Source organism: Cupressus sempervirens, chromosome 7 (genome assembly GCF_028749045.1).
Source record: "Cupressus sempervirens isolate cs-2001-9-10 chromosome 7, ASM2874904v1, whole genome shotgun sequence".
Lineage (NCBI taxonomy): Eukaryota > Viridiplantae > Streptophyta > Pinopsida > Cupressales > Cupressaceae > Cupressus > Cupressus sempervirens.
In genome coordinates this window covers 777,647,956-777,665,396 of record NC_143124.1, presented here as the reverse complement: position 1 = coordinate 777,665,396, position 17,441 = coordinate 777,647,956, and the positions used below count along the sequence as shown (strand labels likewise).

At 37.7% G+C, this 17,441-nt stretch overlaps 1 protein-coding gene across 4 annotated transcripts in view; it reads right to left on the bottom strand.

Annotated features, from left to right (window-relative positions):
• LOC149549641 (amino acid transporter AVT6A-like) overlaps positions 1 to 15,696 on the bottom strand; it is a 62,298-nt gene extending 46,602 nt beyond the window's left edge. For all 4 annotated transcript variants that reach the window (XM_089792948.1, XM_089792951.1, XM_089792946.1 and 1 more), the window contains exon 1: positions 15,201 to 15,696. The gene's annotated coding sequence lies outside the window, so the exon portion shown is untranslated. The remainder of the gene's footprint in view (positions 1 to 15,200) is intronic.
• Between the last annotated feature and the right edge of the window lie 1,745 nt (positions 15,697 to 17,441).

Below are 17,441 nucleotides of genomic sequence, written 5' to 3'. Positions count from 1 at the left end.
CTCTATTGTCTTAATGGCCCCAAGTGGTCTTTTCCTAGAATTTAGAGTTTCTTCAAGATTGAGATTTGGAATTTCATCTTCAATTTCTTCACTGTTCTCCCTCTAAGACTCAAATTCAGTATTTTCTGCAGAACTAGGTAAAAGAGAGGGCTCTCCAGAACTTAGGGCTCTTTTGAAAGCTAAATCTTCTTCAAAAATACATCCCTACTAAATTCATATTTTTGACCAGGTATGAAAACACTATGCTTTAGATATTTCACTATACCCGACAAAAATACCTTTTCTCCCAGAGGGTTCTAACTTAGTTCTCTTTTCTTTTGGAACACGTATGTATATTGGGCACTCAAAAATCTTAAGGTGACTTATATTAGGCTTAACCTTAGTAAAGACTTCTTCAAGAGTTTTATCTCTTAGGTAGGAGTGAGGACTTCTATTTTGAATATAGACAATAGTACAAGAGGCTTCTGCCCAAAGATAATATTCTAGATTTTGATCAAATATCATAGCTCTTGCAGCTTCTATAATTGCCCTATTCTTCCTTTTTGCTACCCTGTTTTGTTGTGGGTTATAAGGAATGATAAGCTCCCTCTTAATTCCTGTTTCTTTACAAAACTCTTTAAACAAATCTGAGGTATACTCCCCCCCATTATCAATCCGAAGAGTTTTAATTTTGAGTCCTAATAAGTTTTTAGTTAAGTTTTTTAATTCTTTGAATCTCCTAAGGATTTCTCATGATTCTTTACACTCTAAGAAGTAAATCCAAGTTTTCCTAGAGAAGTCATCTATGAAAAGTATATAGTACAAGAATCCTCCAAGAGAAGGAACAAACATAGTTCCACATAAATCTAAGTGGATTAATTCCAAAACATTGTTAGTTTTCCTAGTGCTATCATGAAATGGACTTGTAGTGTTCTTACCCAAAGCACAACCTTTGCATATGCTTAAGTGATCTTTATTCAGCTTAGGTAAACCAGTGACCATCTTCTCCATAGTTGATAGGGTTTTGAAATTTAGATGTCCTAATCTTTTGTGCCACATTTCGTTTATATCAACAACTTCATGACTTAAGGCTTGAATAGGTTGACAAGATTTTGTATTTAGCTCATACAAGTATCCATTTCTTTTACCAATCAACTTTGCTTTGTTAAATGAGGAGTTCTTAGACTAGGTTATTACTTTACCGTCCATGAATGCAACATTATGTCCATCATCTTCAAGTGCTGTAACCAAGATTAGATTCCTTTTTATTCCTGGTACATAGAGTACTCCTTTAAGATGTAGAGAACTACCCGTCTTTAGTTTCAAGGTGCAATTCCCAATTCCTTTGACTAAATGAGTGGAATTATCACTGATGGTAACTTTGCCATCAATATTTTCAAATATAGAGTCTAGTGCTTCTTTGTATCTGGTACTATGTTTGGATGATCCACTATCAATCACTCATGCCTTGCTTGAAACTTCATTTGATAGTGCCGAATACAATACACAGTTCTCAAGATCATAGTTATCTTCCTTAGTAATGTTAGTACAGTTTACTTGATATTTAGAATTCTCAGGGCAACTAGATCTGTGTTGTCCAAACTTTTCACACTTGAAGCATTTTATTTTGGATAGATCTTTCTTAGGTTTGTCATTCTTTTGATTACCCTTTTCCTTCTTGAAGTGTTTCTTCTTGCCTTTATAGGAATTTGTATTAAGAACATGAAGTTCTTCATCTTCAATTTTCAACTTTCCCCCTTTCTTAAGTTTTATGGATTCTTCTTGAAGACAATTTCCCTTAAGTCTATTGAAGTCAGGACGATTGTCTCTGGCACTTACTCCTTGTGCAAATGTTTCCCATGAATCTGGCAAGGTTGCATGGGTACGTGGGTACGGGAACGGGAACGGGTACGGGAGCGGGTACGGGTACGCATATTTTTCAAAATAGGGGACGGGGGTACGTGTGCATGCCTAATTTTTTCTATATAATTAATATTTTATAGAAAATATAAAAATCAAAATATCTGTCATGAGTCATGACATTAAGCATTCAAAACAAGAAATTTGAAAATATGAGCCATAAGTCAAATATATATATATGCTATTGCTGAATGTTTAAAGTATTTTTCATAATAGGGGACGGAGGTACTTGGGTATTTCAAACTTATTTAAAAATTACACTTTTATATTTATAAAAAATCTGATTTTATGAGTCATGACAATGGTTTTTCAAAACAAGAACAGTGATAAAGTTTGCAAATGTAATGTACTGTTTTCAGTTTCAGATTTGCTATATGTTTGAAATAATAATACATGATAAATGCTTAGATGCATAACAAAGAAGGCAGACTTTAAACATGAACAAGAAGATCCTAAACCATATGACAATCACATATTGCAAATGATAAACTTTTGACTTGAACAGTGATAAAGTTTATTGTTAATGAGTATCAAAGTTTCAAACTGATTTGGTATTGAATTAAGTTTGATAACCAAGCAGCTAATACAAAAACAAAAAACCAAAAAAAAAAATCAGAATCTTAATCAAGGTCCTTAGCTATGATGCTCTCCACCAAGTACCCGGTACGTGGGATACGTGTACCCGGTACTTGGGTACGTGGGTACGAGTACCAGGGGTGTGGGTACGAGTACCCATGCAACCTTGGAATCTGGTAATCCATCTATAGCCATCAGTGTCAGTTCCGTGTCATTAATTATGATTCCTATACTTGCAAGTTCATCTCTTAGACTGGCAACCCTTAGAAAGTAAGAATTCATCGATTCTCCCTTCTTTATTTGTATATGATTAAGTTGTATTTTTAGTGCAAGAACTCTAGTTGCATTGTTACTAATGGGGACACGACCCAAGAACAGAATGGACACAAAAAAAAAAGGGGAAATTGTATTAACTGAAAAATAAGCTAGTACATTCAGTACAGAGAAAATAAACTTCAAAACATGCCCTAAGGGCTTACAATAGCATAAATGTGGAGATAATTTCTCCTTTCAGTACCTCCTCTCAAACTCCACTCCGAACTGCCTTTTACAATGCCAGCAATCTCCTTAAATAGACCCCGGAGGGTTAAGGACTAGGAGTACATTCTAGAAAGTGCTAGTAGGCATCCACCGACCAAATAGAAGGTTCCAGAAGCTGCGTTAGAAGTCGGTGCAAATCTAGAAGAATCCAGAAACGGTAACCGAACTTCCGGGAGGCATAACTTTTGAACCGTAGCTCCGATTGACGAACCGTTTACATTTTCGGAAAGCTCTCGAAGCGCTCTATAGCCCTATAGACCAGCTTCGCTCGTCCCCCGTTTTTCAACCCTTTTCGAGGTCATTTAATGCCCCTAACCTAACTTTGAAGCATTCTTAGGAGGTCTCCAAAACCCGAAAAATTGCAATAACCTTCAAACCGTGTGGCCTTTTGACCTGATTCTTTTTTTGGAATGCTCTAAATTACAATTACATTCATCTGGCCAATTCACACCTTCTAGTTCACCAAAATGATGGCCCAATTACATACTCCTATTTTTTCGAGATTTTCTAACACACTGATAGTGGAACTGTGAGAGTTGGAACCTTTATTTGACCCAAATGGGTGTCCAAAAATGAAAACACATGAAACAGAAACTAAGTCTAAGTACATTTTTTTTGGGTGACACAGGATTGCCCTTATACCTCTAGATGCTCCTGCATCAGACACCCAGGGTAGATTGAAAAGTGACCCTGTCACTTTATGAATGGTAGAGGAAATCCCAAATGGGAAACCTCAGCTGCTGAAATCCAAGTTGAGTCCTCGATCGGTCGTCCTTTCCATTTGACCAAATACTCTTCATACTGCCTGTTTCTGGTACTCCTACCCACACGATGATCTAGAATGTCTTCTATCTCCTCCTTCTTAGAAGCAGGAATTGGACATGGCTCTAACACCAGCTCCTCATCTGCACCATCATCATGATTCTCTGTTAAATCTGCAATGTTGAAAATGAGAGAAATGTGAATACCATCTGGCAGCTCCACTTCATATGCATTTCCTAAGTCATGTTTCTTCAAAATTTTGCAGGGGCCAAATTTCTTCATTTTCAGCTTGTTGTGAGTACCGGCTGGAAATCTTTCTTTTCGTAAGTGCACCATAACTAGATCCCCTACTTGGAATTCCTTATGTCTTCTTCTTTGATCAGCCCTAGCTTTATACTCTTGATTCATCTTGGTAATGTGTGCTTGAACCTCCTCATGTAGACGCTTGATATGTTTAGCAAATTCCTCAACTTCAGCACTTGTCCTCTCCCCTTGTTCTATCTTCCTCAATTCTGGTGCAGTCCTTGGGCTATTCCCATATACAATTTGGAATGGTGATTTTCCAGTACTTCTATTTATAGAGTTATTGTAACCAAACTCTGCTTGTGGTAGAATCAAATCCCATCCCTTGGGCTTATCCCTAACTAAACATCTCAGCAAATTGCCCAGACTTCTGTTTACCACTTCTGTTTGGCCATCAGTTTGTGGGTGATGCGTGGAACTGAATTTCAAGTCTGTTCTCAACTTTTTCCACAATGTCCTCCAGATATACCCCACAAATTTAGTATCTCTGTCAGAAACTATACTCCTTGGAAGTCCATGTAGTCTTACCACCTCTTTGAAAAACAAGTCTGCAATATGGACAGCATCATGAGTTTTGTGGCATGGAATGAAATGTGCCATTTTGGAGAACCTATCAACCACCACGAATACTAAGTCATTACCCCTTTGTGTCCTTGGCAATCCAAGAACAAAATCCATACTTATGTCCTCCCATGGCCTTGATGGAACAGGCAATGGCTGATATAGGCCAGTATTGTGACTAAACCCCTTGGCAACTTGACAAACCTGGCAACTCTGTACAAACTTCTTCACATCCTGTGAAATTTGAGGCCAAAAATAATGTTCTCTAAGAATGGCAATGGTCTTATCTCGACTAAAATGTCCTGCCATCCCTCCACTGTGTTTCTCCTTAATCAGATTTTCCCTCATGGAACTCCTTGGAATGCACAATTGACTACCTTTGAACAACATGCCATCCTAAATCAAATAGTCTAACCACTTGGTTCTATCTACAGCAACGGGCTCTTTACAAGCTTTCCATGCTTCAGCAAAATCAGGATCCTCGGGGTACAAATTCTTGAGTTCATCAAACCCAACTACTTCAACCTGCATTACTGTAAGCAACAACTGTCTCCTACTTAGTGCATCTGCAACCCTGTTAGATTTTCCACTTCTATGCTTCAACACAAATGTATAACTCTACAAGAACTCTACCCACTTCATATGCCTCTGATTCAATTTACCTTGGCTATTTAGGTACTGTAATGCCTGATGATCAGTATACAAAACAAATTCCTTTGGCAATAAATAATGCCTCCATTTCTTTAAGCCCTGAACTATTGCATAGAATTCTTGATCATAAACGAAATACTTCTTCTTTGCATCATTCAATTTTTCACTAAAATATGCAATAAGCTTACCTTCTTGGCTTAATACAGCCCCAATAGAGCTGCCACTGGCATCACAATCCACCTGGAAAACCTTTCTAAAATCTGGAAGTGCCAACACAGGTTGTTCTGTTACCTTCTTCTTCAGCAATTCAAAACTTCTCGCAGCTGCTGCAGTCCATTTGAACTCTTTTCTATCCCCTCTTATTGTATCAATTAGGGGTGCACATATGCCACTGAAATTCTTAATAAACTTCCTGTAAAAACTAACAAGACCATGAAATGATCTTACCTCAGTAGCAGACCTTGGAGTAGGCCATTCCAAGATGGCTTTTACCTTCTCTGGATCCATTTTGAGACCTTCAGGTGATATAACAAACCCCAAATAGACTAACTCCCTTTTTGCAAAGATACACTTCTTCAGATTAATTAACAGTTTCTCTTCCCTTAGCCTTTCAAGGACACTACGAATATGCAATAAATATTTTTCCAAAGTCTTGCTGAATATTAAAATATCATCCAAATAAACAATAACAAATTTTCCCAAGAACTTCTTAAGTACCTCATTCATGAGCCGCATGAAGGTGCTTGGGGCGTTCGTCAATCCAAAGGGCATGACTAACCACTCATAAAGACCTTCCTTGGTCTTGAAGGCTGTTTTCCACTCATCTCCTTCTCGAATCCGTATCTGGTGATAACCACTCTTGAGATCTATCTTTGTGAAGTACTGAGCTCCACTCAAGCAGTCCATAAGATCATCCATCCTTGGCAAAGGAAACCGGTACTTGATGGTTATCCTATTTATAGCTCGAGAATCTATACACATCCTCCACTCTCCATCCTTCTTTGGTGCAAGTACTGCAAGTACTGCACATGGACTCAGGCTCTCTCGAATCAAGCCCTTCCTCAACAGCTCCTGAACCTGTCTATTTAGCTCCTCTGTTTCAGTAGGAGTCATCCTGTGAGCAGCCTTGTTAGGCAAACTAGCTCCTGGAATCAGATCTATCTGATGATTGATTTGCCTTACTTGTGGCAATCCATCTAGAACATTATCAGAGATAATATCTCCAAACTCCCCTAGTAAATCTGAAACTTCAAGTGGCATTTCACTACTACCTTCTTTATCTTTCCTAGGAATCAAAGCATAGCACATATGCTGATGTTTCATGCCATCTAAAAACTTCCTTTCATCAACAAGACAAATCCTAGCACTGCTACATACCTTTTCACCTTCCTTTTTCATGGGCTTCAATTTGTGGTGAACTCCATCCTTTGTCAGAGAGTATGTGTTTGCATGTCCATCATGTACTGCATGTCTATCAAACTGCCATGGTCTACCCAACAATAGATGGCAAACATCCATCGAAATAACATCACAGAGAACTTCATCATGGTAACTCCCAATTTTGAATTTCACTAAATATTGTTCACTTACTAGGACCTTATGATCATCTTTTACCCAAGCAATTCGATAGGGCTGGGGATGTTTCTCCCTTTTGAGCTTCAGCTTAGAGACCATCTCTTCTGATACCAAGTTATCAGTGCTACCACCATCAATGATCACGTCACAACATTTATCCTCACACTTGCATCTGGTACGGAATAAACTCCTCCGTTGTCCTAGTGCAATCTCACCACTTAGTAGGACTCTTTCATTTACCAAGGTCTCTCCTCTTTCTGCATCCTCTGAATGTGATGATTGTGCATCTTCATCCACATAAGCAACCCTAGCTTGGCCCTCAGCTCTCCTATCTGTCCTTCCTTGTCGTTGAGGGCATTCAAAGGCATGATGACCTTCTTCATTGCAATGGAAACAAGTACCACGAAAGCCTCCTCTTCCTTGTCCACGTCCTCTACCTCTTCCTCTCTGATTTCCAAAGTCTTGATCATGGGAGCGGTTAAAACCCTCATTCCTCTGGTTCCTGCTAGTACCCACATCTTCATTTTTCTTTTGGGTTTCATTGCGGCCTCCAAATGATCTACTGCTTCCCCTTCCTCCTTGACCGCGCCCTCTTTGTCTTCCTTCAAACCTTTTATTCAGCTTCTCTTCAACTCGTAGGGCAAACTGGTATGCCTCTTCAACGCTGGTCATTCTTACCAGACTTAATTCCTCCTGGATGCTAGGTCGCAACCCACTGATATAACGGGCAACCTTCTCCTTATTTGCTTCTGCATGCCTTGCTCTAATCAAGAGTCGGTAAAACTCCTCTGTGTATTCTTGGACTGATCTTCCTGCTTGCTTTAACCCATGCATCTTCTTAAACAAATCAAGCTCGTAGTCCATAGGAATGAACTGCTTCTTCAATTTGTCCACCATGCGATCCCACCTTGTGATCTTCTCCTTTCCTCTTCTGTTTCTTTCCAATTGAACCTCTTGCCACCAGATTTTGGCATGGCCTTTCAGTTTGGCCTTTGCAAACTTAACCCTACCTAGGTCCCTGATATCCTCATACTCAAAGTATTCTTCCAGTTCATTGATCCAATCGATCAACTCATCTGGTTTCAGATTTCCTGAAAATACACCCACTTCAATTGTAGGTCTTTTCCCAAACTTAGTAATGGCCCTAAAAAGCCTTTCCTCTGCATGATTTAGAACTTCCCCGTCAAATTCCCCTTCTAGTCCAATTTCGTCTTCTTCGTTGTCATCTTCACTTTCATCACCTGCGGCCACAATTGTTCCTCTACGGAGCTCCTCCTGCAATGCTTGTACCTGCCTTTGGAGGGCTCTAACCTCCTCAGGATTAATAGCTCTGGCCCTTCCGCCACGCTCTCTTCATGGAGGCATCTTCTTAACTCAAACCCACAACCACACAGTCGTGGTGCAAACTGCCTCACAGTCGGCGCTCTGTCTACACACTCAGGAAAACCAGCTCTGATACCACTTGATGGGGACACGACCCAAGAACAGAATGGACACAACAAGAAAAAGGGAAATTGTATTAATTGAAAAATAAGCTAGTACATTCAGTACAGAGAAAATAAACTTCAAAACATGCCCTAAGGGCTTACAATAGCATAAATGTGGAGATAATTTATCCTTTCAGTACCTCCTCTCAAACTCCACTCCGAACTGCCTTTTACAATGCCAGAAATCTCCTTAAATAGACCCTGGAGGGTTAAGGACTAGGAGTACATTCCAGAAAGTGCTAGTAGGCATCCACCGACCAAATAGAAGGTTCCAGAAGCTGCGTTAGAAGTCGGTGCAAATCTAGAAGAATCCAAAAACGGTAACCGAACTTCCGGGAGGCATAACTTTTGAACCGTAGCTCCGATTGACGAACCGTTTACATTTTCGAAAAGCTCTCGAAGCGCTCTATAGCCCTATGGACAAGCTTTGCTCGTCCCCCATTTTTCGGCCCTTTTCGAGGTCATTTAATGCCCCTAACCTGACTTTGAAGCATTCTTAGGAGGTCTCCAAAACCCGAAAAACTACAATAACTTTCAAACCGTGTGGCCTTTTGACCTGATTCTTTTTCTGGAATGCTCTAAATTACAATTACATTCATCTGGCCAATTCACACCTTCTAGTTCACCAAAATGATGGCCCAATTACATGCTCCTATTTTTTCGGGATTTTCTAACACACTGATAGTGGAACTGTGAGAGTTGGAACCTTTATTTGACCCAAATGGGTGTCCAAAAATGAAAACACATGAAACAGAAACTAAGTCTAAGTACATTTTTTTTGGGTGACACAGGATTGCCCTTATACCTCTGGATGCTCCTGCATCAGTTACCCTCGTATGCATTTAATAATGCTTTCATCATATCAAATGTTGCTTGATGTTTCGTTAGCATGGGTACTATTTCATTTTTCACTCCATCTAATATAATCTGTATGACTTTCCTGTTCCCTTTACTCCAAATGGTTTTGTGAGGTTCAGCAGCAGGTTTCTTGGATGCTGAATCAACAAATTGTTTTATATCATTTTCTTCAAGAATCATCATGATTCTGAATTTCCAAGCCTCAAAATGTTCTTTCCCATCAAACCTGTCCTTGGATCTGATTGTGTATGTTATTGAAGATAGAAGAGTAATGCTAGATATATATCAAGTCTGATTATTTAATTTGCAGAGCCTAAGTTCAACTACCAGAGCTCTGAACCATGAAAGTTTCTACAAATTCTGTAATATATCAGAGTTAGTTTATGCCTTATTCTTATACTTCAGAGTATAATCTTCAATGTTCAGACTTGTTTAAATCAATACTTATAATTCTGGAGATTTTTTTTGCATCTGCAAATTGTCTAGAGGGCAGAGTTGATCAAGGAGCAGACTTCTAATTGTTTGTATGTCCTTAACCTTCAACCACACCTTACATAACCAAAGTCAAAATAAAACCTTCTCCTAAAGATCGGCGACTTTCCAAGAAGAAAAGTTTAGTCCCCAAACTAATCAAGCAGATTAGTTAGTTACCAAATAGTTACTTCAAGATTGGCGCCGATCCCTATTAGGAGGATAAGACCATATAAATAGAGACTTCGGTAAGAATTAAGCAAGAACAGATCAGTACGATCTGTAATCAGATCAGTATGTTATAAAGTTATGGAATTAACACAACTTGCATGCCATTCACCATTTTCATGCATTGAGGAAGACTCACTCAAAGAAAAAGGAGCACAAATATAAGAATGCTTCTGGTTTTGGATCGAATTAATTCAACCCTGGCTCCGATACCATGTAAAATTATGAACCAGAAGTAATGCAATCGGAGATTAATATAATTAAGCACAGAACAAAACATTAACCCTGGGAAAAACCCTTGTCAATGAGGGAAACAACCCAGCCCACAAAAAGCGTCCCTTTATTTATCTATACTTGATTAAAGTTACAAGATCTCTGCAATTTGTAGTCTTTTCAATATACACGACAATTACAACAAAATTAATATCAACTCATTGACAACTTTCTTTCCTCACACATGAAAAGACAAAGTTGAATATATCAGATGTTGGTAACTGTGAAACAATCACAAGAGAAGAGTTGCACTATCCTTTGCAGAAGATGACAAAGAAAATGAATACTATTCATACATAACAAATACAACTTTTCTATAGACAACGTCTTACACCCACGGAGGAGAATTATTGTCGTCTCTATGCTTGACTCATAACCACCACGTCTATTGGCGCTGATGCAACAATGGAAAAATATTAATAGTAAAAATGGATTAACATTGATGCTGATGCCAATCAGAATACAAAATGGCAAAGATACAAATGAAACTGATGACGTCTTGGATTGACAAAGCCAACATGTCTCATGAGTGCACTAATTAATGGCATATGAAAATTAACGACAAAGTAATTTATTAAATTGAGTTTTCGCTGAGAGTGTTTTCAAGTCAAGTGAGACATGAAGGAGAGATGCCAATTCATCAAGGTAATGTGTATAAAAGACTGAGTCAGCTCTAACATCCACAATACTCACACGATGGATGACGAAATTGTAACCAAAGAAAATAGGAGTCGTATTGACGAGTAGAATGAAGAGCAGAAGTATGAACTTAATGACCACATCACAACAGCAGAAACTTAAGGAACCACAAACAGAAATGGGATTTTAACCAGTTGCAAGCAGAGAGCAGCAAAATGAATGAGCTCGAATGGAACTGATAACTGTAGTATAATAAGAAAAATATCTGAAGATCTATATTGCAGCTGCAAATTTCAACAATTTTTACACTCAATCAGATAGCATCACAAACTCTAGAAATAATTTCATCTCTTCTAGCAGAATAAAAGAGGACCAAGAAAGATACATAAGATCTTCAATTGGATAGCATACTATATTCATGGAGCACTAATGAATGGTCAAGTTAAAACAAAAGAGACGATGCACATTTCTATTATAAGAAAAAGGGTCACATGGCATGGGCTTGTATAACTTAAGCTAGTTGTGTTCTTAAGGGAAAACTGAAAAAACAATCTAATGAGGCAAACTTGGCTTGTGTTGAGGATGAGGATGCATCAGGTGATGGAGTAGTGGTTGATGATTCTTATTCTCCTCTAAATCATAAATTTGTACTTCGAGCCTTCACTTTTGAAGGCCGAAGGACGAAGGACGGAGGAATTTCCATCATCTCAAGTTGGCATCTCATTTTGAGATGATGTTCTGCACGAAAAGTGTTTTTGGCATATTTTGGATTATGTTTTTCATTTTGCTTTCATTTATGATGCTGATGAATTTGAAGAATGCATGTGTTGTAAAGATTCATTCTAGAGAAAGTTCAAGATTTGGTGTTGACCTCAATATGGATTGTTGTCCTAAGAATCCAAAGTATATGATCAAGAAGTAGACCCTTTGATGGGCATTAGACAATGAACAATAGAGATTTGTTGTATCTGTTATGGATAATTGTTGAAAAATTAAAGCCTCTATGACTGGAGAGTTTAAGATTGAGAGCTCAAGAACACAGCTCAAAGCTTCAACTCTTAGGTTTAAGAGACAACTTGATGGAGCCCCACTTGGTTCATCATTAATGTGTATTGATTGTTGTAATCAACAATAAAAATTGTGCAAGCCTAAAAGTGGGGTCTCTAGGGCAAGGTGAATCTGATGTATTTAGGATTAATGTATTAAGATGGGGAATGTTGGCATAATACCTTGATTGTAAATAACAAATAACAAATGTAAATCTTGGTCTGTGTCTTATTATATTATGATTGTATTACATTCAAATAGCTTTGCAATATCAATGACTGCAACAACAAATTCATAACAACAAACAATGGCAAATCAGATCAATATAATGCATTTGGCGTCCAGTTAACAACTCTATATGAGATCCTCGGACATCACTGTGACTTCCGTAATAGGATCCCCACACTTGATTTTATTGCTTAAAACAGATTCTTAAAGGAATTTATTAAGCGTTATGAAGCCGTGTGAATATATGCATTCACTCCTTTATTTCTGTGACCACTGACAACAATAATGGGTCGGCCATGATGTAATTTACAACTCCAAATTTGATCAACAATTATGGGATAGAAAAAATCCCACTTTTGAAAGTTTTGGCACCAAAACCGATTGTTAATGACATTATGAAAAGGGTTGACATGTTATAAGGGAATGGGAATAAAGGTAGGAATACTGGTATTGAGTGTTGGAGATGGCACAAGATTTATCCCACAGGTTGGGGCTATAGGAGTCAAGCAATGGCCATGCCAGTAAAGGTAGATTGCAAAGCCCAACAAATACAATTAACAGTGTGTCAAGGATGGAAGCATCGCGCGAACAAGTTTGAAAGTTTGATGAGGATCAAAGGATAGGTTGGACTTAGATGGGAAAGCATGCTTGGATGGGGAAGTCTGAAACTCTGACAACTGAGAAACACTTGAAAGATTGAGCATGTCTTAAAACCCAAAAACTCCAGGGATCTTGTGAAAACACTGGAGGATAAAAAGAAAAGAGCACACACACGTACAAAATGGGACCAAGGGAGATGTGGTAAACAGGAAATAGGCAATCTGGACCATAACCTAGATTATTACAAAAAAGACGACATAACATCATCCCTGCTGCTGCTTGGTACTGTTGAAGACTCCATAATGGCCTTGCTCTTTCCTTGAACTGCTGAATACCCTACAATAATCTTGATGGTGCCTATTACTAAATATAGTAGAGGGTTTTTGTTCTCATAAGAATCACACTGGAAAAGTGTGAGGTTTTCATCTCAAGAAGTTGTAGCCATGTCCAATTCCCGTATATAGAATGAAGTTTTTGTGATTGTGGTAATCAACAATCCTTTCCTCTTCTCAGTGCTACCTAAATAAACTTCAACTTAAATGATCTGCCGATTATGATAGTCCCACATTCAGTGCTTGCAAGCTGACAAACACTCCCCGAGAATTAAGTTAGATAATGAACTGCCTGAATCCTTATTTAATTGAAGATGATTCCTTATTTAAATAAACATAACCAATGGAACAACTGCAGCATTCCTTTAACAACTAAAACTAGCTAACTAACTAAATCTAACAGCTAACATGATTCAGTCAACCTCAATCCAAGTCAACTACCAACAACTCTGTGTCACATATTATTGTTGATTCACTGCTTCCAAGTGTAAAGGCACATATCTTAATTCAATTCAAAATGAGCTTTCCCACTCATGCTGAAAACATTAAAATGCACATGACAGGTGGATCAGAGAAGATTCCTTCATCTATAGAGGGTAAGGATAGTGCTGAAAAAAGTGAATACAACAGGGATCTTCATTGTAAATTTCATGCTTTCTGGCCAAGATTAGCAGCTCTTCATGCTTGGATCAGGAAGAGTTAAGCAGAAAAAGTTAAAGGTGCTAGAGACATCCTAGTGCCCAAGGTTTTTCTCTACTGCTATGTGAGAAATTAGAGGATTAAGCATATTTTATAGAAAATATGATGTGATTTTGGGATGAGTGTAATTTGATTGTAAGCCCACAGTTTCCAGCTTTTAATCCAATGACACAGACATTATTGGTAATGCCTGTTTGTATCAGGCTCCCATATCTCCCCCTACAGTGTTGGGTGCATGCTTGTTTTCAAGGGGTAGGAAACATGGTAAGGAGATTTTTACCCATTGATACAAATACAAACAATTTGATACATTTCTATAGTAACTAAACATCAAGTAGAATAAGATATCTCAGAGGGACTTCCGGATGGCTTATGGCTAAAAGTGGAAGATTGTATAATGAGGCAGGTTATTGATTCTGAACAGATTTATGTTTTGTTGCAGAAGGTGCTTTCAGATGTGTCATATTGCTGCTGTGCGTAATAGGGGAAAACCTATATCATAAAAGCATGCAACACGGTGGCAAGGGCCTCACTACTTTCATCTTTGGGCCACTAAGGCTGTTGGGAGGTCTTTTAAGTATATGGAGCATAAAGTAGTGACAGATGGGTGTCCTCCCCCACCCACTAAACACTAAGAGATAGTTTAAAATACTTCATCTCAGCAACAAATCTCAGATGAGATAAAAGAGAAGCAAAAAATAATGGGTTAATTTAACCAACACAAAGGGATTGCAGAAGAAACCATATTGAAGTAATAGTTTACAACAAGTGCTAAGGCCCAAGCCACCCAAAAGACCTCGACGACAATTCTCCGATTTTGGATTTGCTACGGAATTATCAAATGAAGAGGAAGGGACTATTGATAAAAACCAACAATGGTCTTTGTTAGCAGTAATCTGCCAATCCTATTCGTTGTCATCCTATACTTCAAAGGAAGACGGGGCAGTTAAGGAGTTGAAAGAAGATGAGAAGAAAGAGGTTCAAAGACAAGCTATTTGTCATAGAATCTCAGATCACATAATAAGAAAGTTAAAATGCAGGCTTTTCTCTTCCAGCTTGTTTAACCAGGGATACTGATTTAGAAGCTCTTAATTAGAAGATTATCCAGATGTTGGGTTTGAACCCAATGTATGGATCCTCAATCATTTTACTGAAAAGCAAATATAGTTCGAATTTCTCTCATAAAGGGAAAAAGATTATAGTCTAAAAATTTCAGATATCTCCAGTGCAAACATTTTCGTGGTCTTCCAATCAAATATACGCTCTTATTAGCGCAACACTATCACAGACTTTTCTTCAAATGCTCGGCATCTATACCTTTCAAAATCTCCAAACGGCACCCAATTCTTCTTTTCATAAATCCCATCAACTTCGAAACAAACATTCTGGCAACGATCTTACAACAAATTCCATTCACACTAGATTCTCGTTCCAAATTACATAAACAATAAAAAGGGGAAAAAATACATACCTTCAATTGAATTGAGACTGAAATCAAATTGAGTGTGGCAGGCCCTCACTTCTTTTTTGGGGACAAATTTCTTACAGCTTTGCATGTATAGATACAGCAAATGTTAAATACTTTATTCATATTCTCTGGTTTCTGTTTGCTTAAGCATTTTTATCCAGTATGGAAAAATTGCAAGAACCCCCAAAATAAACATTTGCGGGCCCTGTGACTGGAAAGTTGTGGACATGCGTGAATTCAGGTGTAGCTAGATTTTTGGCGATGATTAAGAAAAAATGACTGGGTTGAACAAACCATCTGACTTGTGCCTTTTAACAATGGTTGCCATTATCGAATCAAGGTATAATTTATAATTTATGTAATTTTCATGGCAAAATTCTGGTGGAGGTGGACTGCAGGATTCGGTGTCAGGAGGATTCGATTTGGCGCTTAGCAGGAAACCAATAATTCGAGAATTATGTTCCCGTTACGTATGAGAACAGCTCTATCATAGTGTCTTGCGTCATATCTTCTTTTTTTGAATAATTTAGTGCTTATACGGATTTATGTATTATACACGAGTTCAATGAGCATAGGCCTGTACATCCATCCATTCATTATGATTTTTTTAATGAGAAATTTTGTTAGTTGCTCTTGAGAGATATGGTTCACAAGCTCATGCATGCGAGTAATTGGGTTTATTTTATTTGATTATATTAGGGAGGAGAAGATTCATTCGATTCAGCAATTGGAATAAAATTAAGTTGGTCCTTTCTAATTGAGTTGAAAATGAGTTAAGAAGATATGTGAATTGAATATAAGATCTAGGGTCAATAGTGTAAATTGACAATTGTTAATATATACAAAGAGTCTGTAATTTAATATGTGGAGATTTGGGAAAGAGAGGAAAAAAGTGATCTGTGTTTAATATCCGGTCTAAAAAGTAGAGGATGATGTCAAATTTGGATACCCTTGTACACAAGTTTTGGAAGCAAACAAAAGATGTGTGTTGAGATCGAGATGTTATTCTAAATCCTTGTGGACAATATCATTAGAAAAGTGTTAGATACTGACCAAAAGTTGATTCTATAGACTTATATATACTCCTTTGGAATCTAGATTTGTGTCTTCAAATCTTGTTACCTACACATGCAAAAGAGTGAAAATATTGTTGAGTTGATAAGGGTTTGTCTAGGTTAGACCTCGGGTTTGGAATTAGCCCTACAAAGTTGAAATTGAAAGTGTGTCTTAAAAGGCCAGAGACGAGATTTGAAATTGATATACTAAAGTGAAATATTATTTCTTCATAAGTTTTCTTGGTGTTAAAGTTTGCATCAAAAGGTTGATGGTATCATGTAGAAATGCATAGTCGACTTCATAATAAATTGATCATGAATGCCATCTTGAATGCTTGAAATTTGAACGTGGCCTCTCCTTCACTACCTTGATAATGCTTGATTTCTTGCTCAATGATATATGATGTAATATGGTTTAAGAGTTGTGTGATCAAGCTGTCTCAAATGAAAGGGTAAGGCTTATATCTCAACTAATGAAATGTATATGAACTTATGAAGCAGGTAAACATTAGAAAGGAATTTTGGCATATATCTTTTGATTGTTGGAAATTTAAAAAATAGGCCCATTTAAGCAAAGAAATGGGACTTGGGGTGTCATTGTCCAACCTATCTAGGCTAAACAAGGGTCCACTAACCCAAGTAATACATAATGAATTTTGAAGCAAGTGTGGTAGAATTAGACATTGTCAAAGCACAAAAGACTAAAATGCCAAAGTGAGGTCTAAGTTAGTATGGAATTGTATAAGGATACAATTTATGATGTTATACTTAACCCCCCATTTTAGTAGGAGAGTGAACCTGTGTTCATCCTCTTAGTACAACATAGAGCAACATTGAAGAAATGTCATCAAGATATTAAAGAGGCAAGTAATTCTAAGCCCCCATGGACTTGGGATCTTATCAATCTAATATCAAGATATGAAGTGAAGAGAGAACGTGACTATGTTGACTTAGTAAAATTATGCTTAGTATGATTTATGTAGAGAATTGGTGCAAGAAATGGTGTGAAATACTTAAAGTCCCAATTTGCAAAGTAACCGTAAAAGTTTGACTACATAATGGAAGTTGTAGTGTGCACCAAACATGGTATAGTGTATGCACAAAGTGCAAAAAAGAGCAAAGTCTATTTTTCCATGTTAAAGTGTTGGTGTACACTTATCAAAGAGAATTCTTTAATGTAGCATACATA